This window comes from Ursus maritimus, unplaced genomic scaffold (assembly GCF_017311325.1).
Source record: "Ursus maritimus isolate PB19 unplaced genomic scaffold, ASM1731132v1 scaffold_9, whole genome shotgun sequence".
Lineage (NCBI taxonomy): Eukaryota > Metazoa > Chordata > Mammalia > Carnivora > Ursidae > Ursus > Ursus maritimus.
This window is the reverse complement of record NW_024427107.1, coordinates 16210001-16222910: the sequence shown is the minus strand read 5'-3', so window position 1 is coordinate 16222910 and position 12910 is coordinate 16210001. Positions and strand designations below refer to the sequence as shown.

General features: G+C 38.4%; 1 pseudogene; it reads right to left on the bottom strand.

The window, feature by feature from the left end:
* Window positions 1-588: 588 nt before the first annotated feature.
* Window positions 589-1145, bottom strand: LOC103677515 (annotated as a pseudogene).
* Between the last annotated feature and the right edge of the window lie 11765 nt (window positions 1146-12910).

Here is a 12910-nt window from a genome sequence, read left to right as displayed (position 1 = left end):
TGTTGGTCATCTGCATGTCTTCTTTGGAGAAATGTCTATTCATGTCTTCTGCCCATTTTAAAAAATTTATCTATCTATCATCTATCTATCTATCTATCTATCTATCTATCTATCTAATCTATATATATATTTGACAGGAGGTGCATTTGCTTCATTGCTTATGTTGCATATTCAAACAAATACAATAAACCCCATTTTAAAAATGTAAGGCCCATAAAAGGCTCTGTGCAAATTCCATATTAGTTTTAAATTCCTATTGGCTAATAAAAGAAAGTGGTTTTCCATTATAGAACTGGAGCTATCTAGAAATGCACGTGATGAATTTTTTGCATGCAGGATACCTGAAATATTATTATATCTTATGTCATGGCACAATTGAACATCTGAAATCAAATATTTGTATGTGAATAATGAATATAACTATTTTTACATTTGCAAAAACCTTAATCAGCTAATCCACATATGTACAGTTGGTTTCCCCAAATATTAATTCTGTAAAGCTGCATATGCATTCCATTTCTTTAAAGAGAGATTTGATATTTTTAGTCTTCCTCCCCTAAGTCACATAGCTATTCTCAAAGGCCAATGTTATACGACGCTGAAGGCCACGGACAGATACTGTTCATACAACACCCGAATTCAGCCATCCTGATCCCTATCATAATGTCTGCATATATACGTCAACCCCTGCAAGAGAATGCATCCCTGGATGAAGTCATCAAATGTGATCTACCCCTGTCCTTGTCTGTCAGACTTTCGAATGAGGACGTCGTGAAACTGGTCAGAGAGCCGGTACGCTGAGAAAGCTGGTTTTAGCTCACTCTTGTCAATCATCTCAGAGTTGTCCCTGTCATAGGTGTGGAAGACATTCTGCAGTCTGTGAAGTACTTCCAGGTGCCATTGAACTTGCTGCAGTTCATGCCAGCCTTGTTCTCTCAGTCAAACATAGATACGACTGACCTGACAGTCACTGGATTCAGTGGAGTCCATGTGCCTTCGGACAGTGCTTGCCGAAGCTCGTTGTCTGATATCACTTGGCTCCTGTCTTTATCAAGCCTCTGGAAAATGCTCCACAAAAGCCTGGTATGGCAGGACCGCACCTCTGGCAGGGCGGGCAGGGGAGGACGGTAGGCGTAGGTGGCCATGGACCCAGGCAAGGCTGGGCTGACGGTGCAGAGGAGAATCTACATATATTTAAATACTAACCCTGTATTGGGTATGTCATATGCAAATATCTTCTCCCATTCAGTAGGCTGTCTTTTTGTTTTGTTGATTGTTTCCTTTGCTGTGCAGAAGCTTTTTGTTTGATGAAACCCCAATAGTTTACTTTGCTTTTGTTTCCCTTGCCTCAGGAGACAAAGCTACAAAAATGTTTCCACTGCCAAAGTCAGAGAAATTACTGCCTGTGTTCTCTTCTAGGATTTTTATGGTTTCAGGTCTCACATTTAAGTCCTTAATCCATTTTGAGTTTATTTTTGTGTAGGGGTTAAGAAAGTGGTCCAGTTTTTCCAACACCATTTGTTAAAGAAACCATCTTTTACCCATTGCATATTCTTTCCTCCTTTGTTGAAGATTGACCGTATAATTATGGGTTTATTTCTGGAGTCTCTATTCTGTTCCATTGACCTATGCATCTGTTTTGTGCCAGTACCATGCTATTTTGATTAGTACAGCTTTGAAGTATATCTTGAAATCTGGGATTGGGAAACCTCCAGATTTGTTCTTTTTCAAGATTGCTTTGGCTCTTTGGGGCCTTTGTGGGTCCATACAAATTTTAGGATGATTTGTTCTACTTCTATGAAAACTGCTATTGGTGTTTTGATAACGATTGCATTTACTCTGTAGATTTCTTTGGGTAGTATGGACATTTTAACAATATTTGTCCTCCCAGTCCATGAGCATGGAATATCGTTCCATTTGTTTGTGTCATCTTCAATTTCTTTCATTAATGTTTATGGATTTCAAAGTATAGGTCTTTATCTTCTTGGTTAAGTTTTTTCCTGAGTATTTTTAGTGAAATTGTAAATGGGATTCTTTTCTTAATTTCTCTTTCTGCTACTTCATTATTAATGTATAGAAATGCAGTGGATCTGGAGTGACTGGGTGGCTCAGTCAATTAAGCATCTCCTACTTGGTTTTGGCTCAGGTCATCATCTATCTTGGAGTCCTGAGATTGAACCTCGTGTGGGGCTCCATGCTCAGTGTGAGTCTGCCCTAAGGGATTCTTTCCACCTCCCTCTCCATCCCCTTTTGCCCCCCCCCCCCAACTCATGCTCTTTTTCTAAAATAAATAGATAAAATCTCAAAAGCAACGCAATGGATTTCTGTATATTGGTTTTGTATCCTGTGACCTTACTGAATTCATTTATCAGTTCTAGCAGTTTTTTTGGTGGAGTCTTTAGGCTTTTCTGTATACAGTATCGTGTCACCTGCAAATAGTGAAAGTTTTACTTCTTTCTTACCAATTAGGATGACTTTTGTTTCTTTTTTTTGTCTGACTGCTGTAGCTAGAACTTCTAATGCTATGTTGAGTAACAGTGGTGAGAGTGGACATCCTTTTCTTGTTCCTGGTCTCCCTTATACTTGATCTATTCCCTCTGCTTTTCTTTTTAAAAATCTTTTCTCTGGGGCGCCTGGGTGGCACAGCGGTTAAGCGTCTGCCTTCAGCTCAGGGCGTGATGCCGGCGTTATGGGATCGAGCCCCACATCAGGCTCCTCCGCTATGAGCCTGCTTCTTCCTCTCCCACTCCCCCTGCTTGTGTTCCCTCTCTCGCTGGCTGTCTCTATCTCTTCAAATAAATAAATAAAATCTTAAAAAAAAAATAAAATAAAAATCTTTTCTCTGCTTCTTTTATTTCCATGTTCTCAGTTAGTTTCTTCTTTCTTACTAGTGATGTTGTTCTATTCATAGCTAATAACAGACCCCACCAATTTTTATCAACTTTTATTTTATTAGTCTGTTTGTTTATTGTTTCTACTAGCACTCACTGTAATTTTTATGATTATGATTATTACTAAAGTGTCTGGTTAAATTTGACCATGTACTGGTTATTAAAGTTAAAAATTATTCAGACAATTAGTATGAAGCATATGATGATGATGGCTTCCTCCACTGAGAGTGTTATGGGTGGAACTGTGTCCACCAAAATTTCACATGCTGAAATTTCAACCCCCAGTTCCTCAGAATATTAACTTATTTGGAAATAGGGTTATTGCAGATGTAATTAGTTAAGATGAGGTTATGCTGGAATAGGATGGACCCCTAAAACAATGAGAGCGATGCCCTTATAAAAAGGGGAAATTTGGACACAGATAATGCACACAGTGAGAATCTCATGAAGTGATTGGGGTTCTGTTATCACAAGAAAGGAATTATCAGAAGCTAAGAGAGAGGGCTTCGCTAGAACTTGGAGAGAGAGCATGACCCTACCAACCCCTTGATCTCAGAACTCTAGCTTCTCAGACTGTGAGACAATCAGTTTCTATTTTTTAAGTCACCTAGTTTCTGGTTCTTTGTCGTGGCAGCTTCAGGAAACTGATACAGAAGGTGTGCTTTGCTTGTGCTTTGGGTAGGGATGAAGAAACCCATGTCTTTGGCTCGTGAGTATACCTTGTGCTTAGGATATGATCCTCTTCTGGTCACTTCGAATCTCTCTTGTCCTCCTCAGCAACCTAGTAGATGGAGACAGTTCCCGACTCAGCAGTCAAAAATAATAGAGTTTGAGGGCAAAAGAACACATCTGTGAGAAGACCCTTCAACTCTAGATTTAGCACTGATTTTTTCCATGTACTGTCTCATTTTACTACCTGTGTTTACTATCTCACAGTATTCGTATGTGTCTCTTTACCCTGCACTACCCAGTCTGAGTTAAAATATGCTTTCATGAGGATGCCTGGATACATTTATAGTTTAATGAGCCAAATAGCTCAGTTTTCTAAAGATAGGTCAACTGAAAGAAGAGTTCAATACACTCTTTCCAGCCAATTAAATATTTTTGAAAATAGCTCTTTAGTTAGGCAGTTAAACCTAAATTTTCAGAGAGATAGTGGGTAGGCTTAAAAGCAGATTAATAAAGGAAATAAACCATTAATTATAATTAAAGACTTTATTGATTGAAACTTGACTATATTGTTCACTAACTTAATTTAATTCTACATTTTATCCTGGCTTGAGCAGAATGTTTTTTCAAACTGTTCTGACTTTCCCTAGTCATCAGGCTAATTTCTAGACTGCTTTTTTCTTTTTCTTTCTTTCCTTCCTTCCTTCTTTTTTTTTTTTAAAGATTTTATTTACTTATTTATTGGAGAGTGAGAGAGCACAAGTGGGGGAAGTGGCAGGTAGAGGGAGAAGCAGGCTCCCTGCTGAGCAGCTGAGCAAGGAGCCTGAGGTGGGACTGGATCCTAGGACCTGGAGATCACAACCCAAGCCAAAGGCAGACGCCTACCCAACTGAGCCACCCAGACGTCCCTAGACTGCTTTTTTCGACGGGGCATGCATCATCCATATTCAATCATAAATGTCTAGTTGTATAATACCAGATCTTAATACTAGATCTTATAGTAAAAACAGCAATAATAATGATAGTTTTTACCTATAGAATGCCTTATAGTGTACAAGGCACTTTGTATAACAGAAGCTTTCTTAAATCCCTTTCATATATACAATCTACTAGGTGAAGAAAACTTTTCGTTTATTTCTGGGCACACTGATGACCAGGGACTAGTCGGCCCCTTGTTAACAACCTGATCAACTTTGTGCCCCACAGTGAAGTAATTTGTACCAAGTTCTGTTTGTACTCAAAACTGTTTAAGTGAGGAGTACTTGTTACTGTAATTGTGTGTGTATTAGCATATAAACCAGTGACACAGGAGTGCAAAAAAGAGAACTGTATCTATAACATCTAAATCAATACTTCAGAAGGACCAAAAAAGACAAGTCACATCAAAAATCAATTTGAAATTGGTTGTGGGACAGACATCATAAAAAAAATTGAGAGGCAAATCTCGAAGAAGTCTAACCAGGTTGCTTTCCAAATGCTCTAAATTATTACTTTAACTTTAAAGATACACAGCAGAGGGATGCCTAGGTGGCTCAGTTGGTTGAACGTCTGACTCTTGATTTTGGCTCAGGTCATGATCTTGGGGTTGTGGGATTGGGCCCCCTGTGTTGGGATCTGTGCTCACAGGAAATCTGCTTGGGCTTCTATCTGTCCCTCTCCCTCTCTGCTGTCCCTCCCCCTGCTCATGTGCTCTCTTTCTCTCAAATAAATAAATCTTAAAAAAAACATAAAGACACACACTAGAAATCATAGACAATACACTTTATGAATGACTGACAAAGCAAAGAAAACTCATTGTCGATCATATAACCATGTTGTGGTTGGCAGAATAATGCTCCAACCCCATCCTCAAAGATATCACATCTTTATCCTCAGACCCTGTGAGTATCCTCAGACCCATATGGCCACAGGGGCCTTATAAATGTGATTAAATTAAGGATCTTGAGATGGAGAGATTATCCTGGTTTATCCAGTTGGATCCAATGTAATCCCAAGTGAAAGAAAGGTAGTTGAGGCATGGTGAGAGAAAGAGATGTAATGAGAGAAACAGAGGCTGGAGGGGTGATTGCTGGTTTTGAAGATGGGAAGGAACCATGAGCCAAGGAATGTGGAGGAAGTCTAGAAGCTGGGGAAGGCAAGCAACAGAATCTTCCCTGAAGTCTCCTTGGGAGGCTGCCCTGCAGCCCTGCAGCCCTACAGACACTTGCTTTTAGCCTGGTGGGATCCATTTTGGACTTCTGACTTCCAGAATTACAAGATAATAATTTTGTATTCTTTTAAGCCACTGTGCTTGTGGTAACTTGTTACAGCAGCAATAGGAAATTAATTCACATATTTTTTTGAAGTTTGTTTATCCACATATGGAGAATAAGAATAAGAATACATTCATGCTTAAAATTAAATTTATTATGATTATTGTGGTATGTATGTATGTCTCATTTTTTAATATTTTTTTTATCAATTTCCAATTTACCCAACTTTTAATTAATTGACCAACTACGGTCTCTGATTTTTTGAAAGAGAGGACTATTCTTCTATGTAGTATCTCATTTTATCTACAGGAGTTTTGTGAAGTTCCTATCACAATTGCATTCAAAGTTCTTGTTTCGTCTGTCTCTGGCTTCATGATTGAGATGGACGAAGTCATTTCATTTCCTTCTTATTTTCATTTATGAAAACTGGGGGCTTGGACTTTTACACTCTAACAGTGTATGATTTAAAAATTTTCATCAAATAATCTCACTTACCTTCTCTCACCTGTTTAATTTGTAGCTGAAACCCTTGGGTTTATCTGTGCTTTAGCTCTGATTTAACTTGAAATTAAAGTCCGTGTGCTTCACAGCTGCTGGCTGCCCTTAACCAGGGACTTACAACTGAAATGTTTGAAGAACACTGGAGTCAAGAGACCAGGATTTCAGATCTGATTGACACTAACTAGCTGGGTGTCCTTTGACTAATCTTTTAATCTCTCTGGGCCTTAGTTTTCTCATTTATAAATTATGAAGTTGGAGTCAATAATTTTTAAGGTCCTTTTTAGCTTTATAATTCTATGACTCCATAATTTTAATTCTAGGAAAATTCAGCTCCAAGGAATGCTGAATTTCTCTTCAAGGTGGGAAGAAAGATATTGTGGGTTGTAGGATATTCATGCATATTCCTATGAATATCTTTTCCAAGAAGTTGAAAACATCTATTTAAGTCCTATAATTTACCTGATTTCTCCTGTTATTGTACAGACCTAAAACCTACATTTAGTTACAAATGCCTTTTTGTTGGGATGACCTTGTCTCAGCCATGGATCTAGCCCATTCTGCAAGACCCAGCAAGTTGCCACTCTGTTATGGACACTGAGCTGAGTACTAGGAAAGCTCTGGCATCTCACACAGGAGGAATCAGACTTGAAGACAGATCAATTATAATGTCACCTGGTAAGTGCTGTGACAGGGAGTAGAACAAAATGCAGAGCATGGACAAGGGAAGAAGTGGTTCACTCGTCTGTAGTAGTGACAAAGGCTTTTGAATCTTTTTGAGCAAAGGCTTTTAGATCCATGAAATGCATAGATGTATCCTGAACATTCTAAAAAGCAAGTTTGCGGGGTGGGGGGATTATTTTAGGCACAGAAAATGGCCTGTTCCAAACGCAGAGGTGTGAAAGGCATGGCATATTTGGACAAGGTGAAAATTTCATCATGTTTAACTCTAGAGCAAGTGTGATAAAGGACTGGGCAAGTAAATGGAGATAAGACAGAAAAAGTGTAGGCCATTTTATACCAAGCTAGACGCAACAAGGGATCAGCAAGTGTCTTTATGGGGAAATGATGTGATCAGATGTTATTTTTAAAGGGTTAATTCTAGCAGGTACTTGGAACGTGTAGACTGAGTGCGGAAGGCTTTGTAGGAGGAAAGGGGAGGGGAAGCTTCGAGAGCTAGTGAACATTGAATTAGAGCAGTGGTGTCGGGTAGCCATTTCAGAAAAAGAATCCATTGGCTTTTATAAATGGGTATTCCTTCCCAAAGCACTGCCCTCTACCCCAGCAGGGGCTTCCAGGTCACAGACCACATCTTGGTTTATTCTCCAGAGCGTTCATGGAGGATATTTTACAACACAGAGCTCTTGACCATCAACACAGCACAAAACTGTCATATTTTAAAAACACATGTAAACAGAATTTACAAGGATCAATGGATTAGAAAGTGGTTTCTCATCCCCTCTCAAGGCTATGAATACATTGTGAAATCTAGGGCAGTTAAATACTGTATTTAAATTCGGATGTGATATTTACATATGTTACTTATTCTTTTTATAAAGATCTGCCCTAGTGAAATTTAATCAGCCTTTGCAAGTTTATGTACTATGTCTGTTGGAAGAATAGTTTAAATTTAGTTGTTGTTTTAACCTGACTAAATTATCCAACCACCCTTACCAGCAGAAGGATGTATTAGAACCAGGTTTCACTGCAAGTGACAGAAAATTCAAGTAACAATGTCTAAAAAAGATAGAAGTTTGTCTCATGGACAAATAAATATGATATGTAGCACAGAGCTGGGAGTAGGAAGAGCAATCATCAGAAACTGAGGCTCTTTCTATCTTATTGCTCTGCCAGCCCTAGACCATGATGTCCACTACATGATTCAAGATGGCTGCTAGAGCCCCAAGCATCATTTTTCCCTTTGCCAGTGGGAAAGAGGAAAGAATGTAAACAGTTGTACCTATTTAAGGACTTCTCAGATTTCATGCATGACACTCCTGCTTACATAGAATCAGACAGAATATATTTACATGGCAGCAAGGTAACTGAAAAATATAATCATTATTCCAGATCTCATTATTCTGACTAGTAACTGGAGAGTCTATAAGTGCATATTTGTGTTAAATTCAACTTGCATTGCAAATAACCCTCTCCTACTCACCCCAGAAGAAATGTATAAAAACCAAAATTGTGTAATGTGAAAGGGAAGTTAGGAGAAAGAAAAATCTCATTGACATCAGCGTTCATGTTCTGTAAGTAATGCGTATTTATTGAAGGTGTATATGGGCTAGAAGTTGGTGGCTCATAGGTGAAAGAGACATAATTCTTGCCCTCACGGAGCACACAAACATATTACATCAAATTTTGGTCCCAGGATGACAACACGGTAACCCCTCCCATTATGAAGACATATGGGACCTTCCAGTCAGTAGGAGAACAGTAACATTTCTGCATGGTTCATATGAAGCCATGTCCTTAAGAAAAGAAGACAAACCTATGAGGAAACTATAGAAAAGCCAACCCTGGAAGCTAAAACCTGAAAACAAGACTGATGCTACTACAGGGCCATGCCTTCTAGGAAATCTAAGTAAAAGTTTATTGGTCATGGATGATGAGGGTTCAACACTGGATATATAAGGAAGTTACTCAAGGAACTGGAGGAGAGCCTGCTATTATTTTTTTTTTGAAAAAGAGAAGAGAGGAGGGGTAAACAAGAAATGCAGAAATACATCTTGCTTCCTGTATTCCTGAAGAGTCCTGTATAATGGCTCTATTTTAAAAACCTAAGGATATTTGTTGTCAAGAATCTCCTAGTAAGGGGCGCCTGGGTGGCACAGCGGTTAAAGCGTCTGCCTTCGGCTCAGGGCGTGATCCCGGAGTCCTGGGATCGAGTCCCACATCAGGCTTCTCCACTGGGAGCTTGCTTCTTCCTCTCCCACTCCCCCTGCTTGTGTTCCCTCTCTCGCTGGCTGTCTCTCTCTCTGTGTCGAATAAATAAATAAAATCTTTAAAAAAAAAAAAAAGAATCTCCTAGTAAATATTATAGTGTATTGCTAGGAGAGCAAAAGCTCCCCAGATATACCTGCCTTCATTTAAAAACAAAATTGATTTGATTTTCCCATTCTTGATTAAATTTACTGAAAGTGGGAAGTTTCCATTTTGCGACATAATGGAGGAGTCGATTTTTTTACAAAGTCGGGATTTACATCATCAGTGAAGAAGAAAAGGAGATACCATTGCTGACGTTCCTACTCATTTGGCAGTTTTAGCCAGTTTCTTGTAGTGACCGTATTTTTTCTTCCCTCTGAATCAGCCTAATCTGTTTTACAAACTTTTATTCACTCTCACCTTCCCCCCTTCACTCCACCCATTGGCAGTGTCCCTTTACCTGTGGCATTTTACACTCCAGGAGAGCTGCTAATGGTTGACAACAAAAGGACTGCTAATCGCACCAATTAAGAGGTGTGAATGTCACCCGTTACCTACCAGCTTTGTTACTGAACATGCTAATTAGTAATTGTACAGGTGCAGACTTTTAAGTTTACAAGGTTAACACTGATGCACAGCTTTGTTTTGGCTGTTTGTTTAAATATTGAAAAATCATGGGTAAAGGGCTGGTCTATGTTGAAGAATGAACAGATGTCGTTGCTGTACTTTCTCAGACAGAACATCTTTAGACTGACTTAAAGGAATAAAAGTGACCTTCTAAGAAGTGATTCTCTGTGGTCAATCTATCAAAGAGCAGGTGTTTTGGTTCTCTTGCTCTCATGGAAGGAAGAGCAGGGAACTTGCCTTCAAGCCACAGGACTACGGGACTCTACTGGAAGGTCAGTTGAAGGCACTATACTAGAAGCGTGTAGAGTTCATCAAGAGGAAATCCTGTATAAGGGTTTTTGGCAAGCCCAAAGTTGCTATATATTAGTCTCTCTGAAAGCTTTACTCATTCATTGAGTCAGTGTTATAGATATGTCTTGTTGACTTCTTTTTAAAAAAGTTTTGACTAATAGAACACCTGGATGAGGGAATCTGTTTCAGAATCACATCCCATCAATTTGATAGGAACCAAGAGATCACCCTGACTAGCCTCTAATTAGGGAAAGTAATTAGAAAGGAAACTCATTTTACGGAGAGGACAACTGAGGTCCTAGAAATTACCTGACTTACCTAAGTCCATAACCTCAGTTCACAAAGTGAGATCGATTTTTGGGAAGAGCTAACCTTCAATTGTTCTCTAGCAGAATGAGTAATTCCTGAGGAGCTGGTAATTTTTAGCTTGTCCTCAAGCCTACTGAAATATCTTTGCTCTTTCCATGCATCTGTAAGAGCAACTGTTGTTTTCAGTCATTCAACGGGAAAGTGTGCGGTAAGGGCCTCTTCTATTTTTGTGGTAGACTCCACAACAAATAAAGAACGTCTCTCTGGCTCCTTGGAACCAAAACTGCAAGGTTTTGAGAACTGCTGTGCAATGGCAAAACTAGTTGATTGATTTGGGACCAGTGCCCAGACCACATTTAAGGGAGTTGACCCAGGTCCTGGGTGACCAGTGACCCCTTTGCTCTTGGTCATGATGTGCCCCACTAGTTAACTGCCTTCAGCAGGGGTAAAGTGGAGGTATGAACAGCAGAATGCCCAGGAGTAGGGGCTGCCCTTCTCTGTGAACACAGGGGATAAATCTAACCTTTTATCCATGATTAAACAAACAAATGCACTCCAAATTTTTAGCATGTGCCTGGCTCATTGTAAATACTCAAAGAACGGTAGTCATTATTGTTAGCAGTTTATTAGCCTCTGGGGACATTTGCATCTTGTATTTAATAACCATAAATAACTAACATTTGCATTGGACTTTAACCTTTTCTTTTTCATGGACCTGGGACTCTTTTCTTCCCTTCATTTTGCACTTAAAATTCATTTTTAGGTTCTGGTTGTTTTGCAAAGACGTGAAATGTTTAGTACAGAAAACTGTAAAAATATATGTCTTATAACAAAAATCTATAATACTACCTCTCAGAGAAAACTATTATTAACACTTGGGTATGTAACTTTAAGCACTATATTCTATGCATGCATAAACCTTTCAAAAGTTAAAGTGGGAATTGATTATGCAACCTGGTTTAGAAACTACATTTTCATTTATAGTTGTATTTAAAATATTTTTCTTTAAAAATATGTATTTATTTTCATCGCAGTCTTTGTTAGCTGAATCATATTTCTTTGTGTGGATTTTCCATAATTTGACAAATTTTCTATTTTTGCATATATTGGTTGTTTCTATTTTTTATAACTATACGATACTATGATGATTAGTATCCTTGTGGCTAAGTTTCTTTAGATAACTTCTTAGAAGTGGGATTTTTGGGTTAATATACACATATTAGTGTCTGTTGCTGCATAACAAATTATCTCAAACTTAGCTTAAAACAACACATTTTTACGATTGCAGTTGCTGTGGGTCAAGAGTCTGGATGCGAATTAGCTGGTCCCTCTTTAAGGCACCAGTCAAGGTGTCAGTCATCATTAGAGGTTGTGGTCTTACTTGAGACTGTACGGGGAAGCATCCACTTGCAAACTCACTCAGGTTGTTGGAAGAATCTATTTCCTTGCTGCTGTAAGACCAAGAGCCCTTGTTTGCTCTAGGCTAGAGGGTACCTTCACCTCCTAGAGATAGCTGAAAGTTCACTGCCATGTGTCCTCCTCACAGAGGCAGCCTCCAACATGGCAGTTTGCTTCTTCAAGCCAACAAGAGAAACATACTCCAGCAAGACAAGTGTTAAAGTCTTATGTAACAATCATGTAATCACATGTATCCTTTTTTCCCCCCTGTATTCATTATATTGGCTGGCATAAGTTACAGGTCCCATGATACTGCAGGGGAGGGCATGACATAAGGGCACGAACACCCAGAAGCAGGGTCATGGGGGCCATCCTAACTATCTGTCTCCTATAATACATGTTTAAAACTTCTGATGAACATAACCAAACTGCAAAGGTATCTCTCTTAGCACAGAATTAGTGTGACCTTTTTCTTATAACATTGATCAATTTGAAAAAATAAATTACCAATTTGATAGAGAATGATACATTTTTATTTAAATGTATTTGTTTATAATTGAAAATAAGTGTATATTCCCATGTTCCTTGGTTATGTGTACATTTCTCTTTTGAGAATTGCCTTCCATGTCCCCTGGGTAGACTATTAGCATTTTTTATTGTTACACTTGTTGCAAGAATTTTTCTCCCATATGTCTGTTGATCTTTGGGTTGGTGTTTTTTTTTTTTTTTTGGAGGGAATATTTAGGAATATGACTTATTTTATCTTATAGTCAAATCAGACATTCTTTACCTTATTAGTATTCTCATTACCACTAGGAAGAGTGTTTTCCTGCACCAGGATTACATAAATATTCTAAAAATATTTTTAAAAAACATTTAATAAGGTAATCTCATTATTTTTCATTTAGGTTTAACTTATTTGTTATTGATTTATCATATATGAAATAGATTTGTTATTTTATTATTATTATTTATCACAAATGTTTGATAAACTTCTAGAAACTCATTAAGACTAAAAATCCTGAAGGACCTTAAGCTTAAAGAATT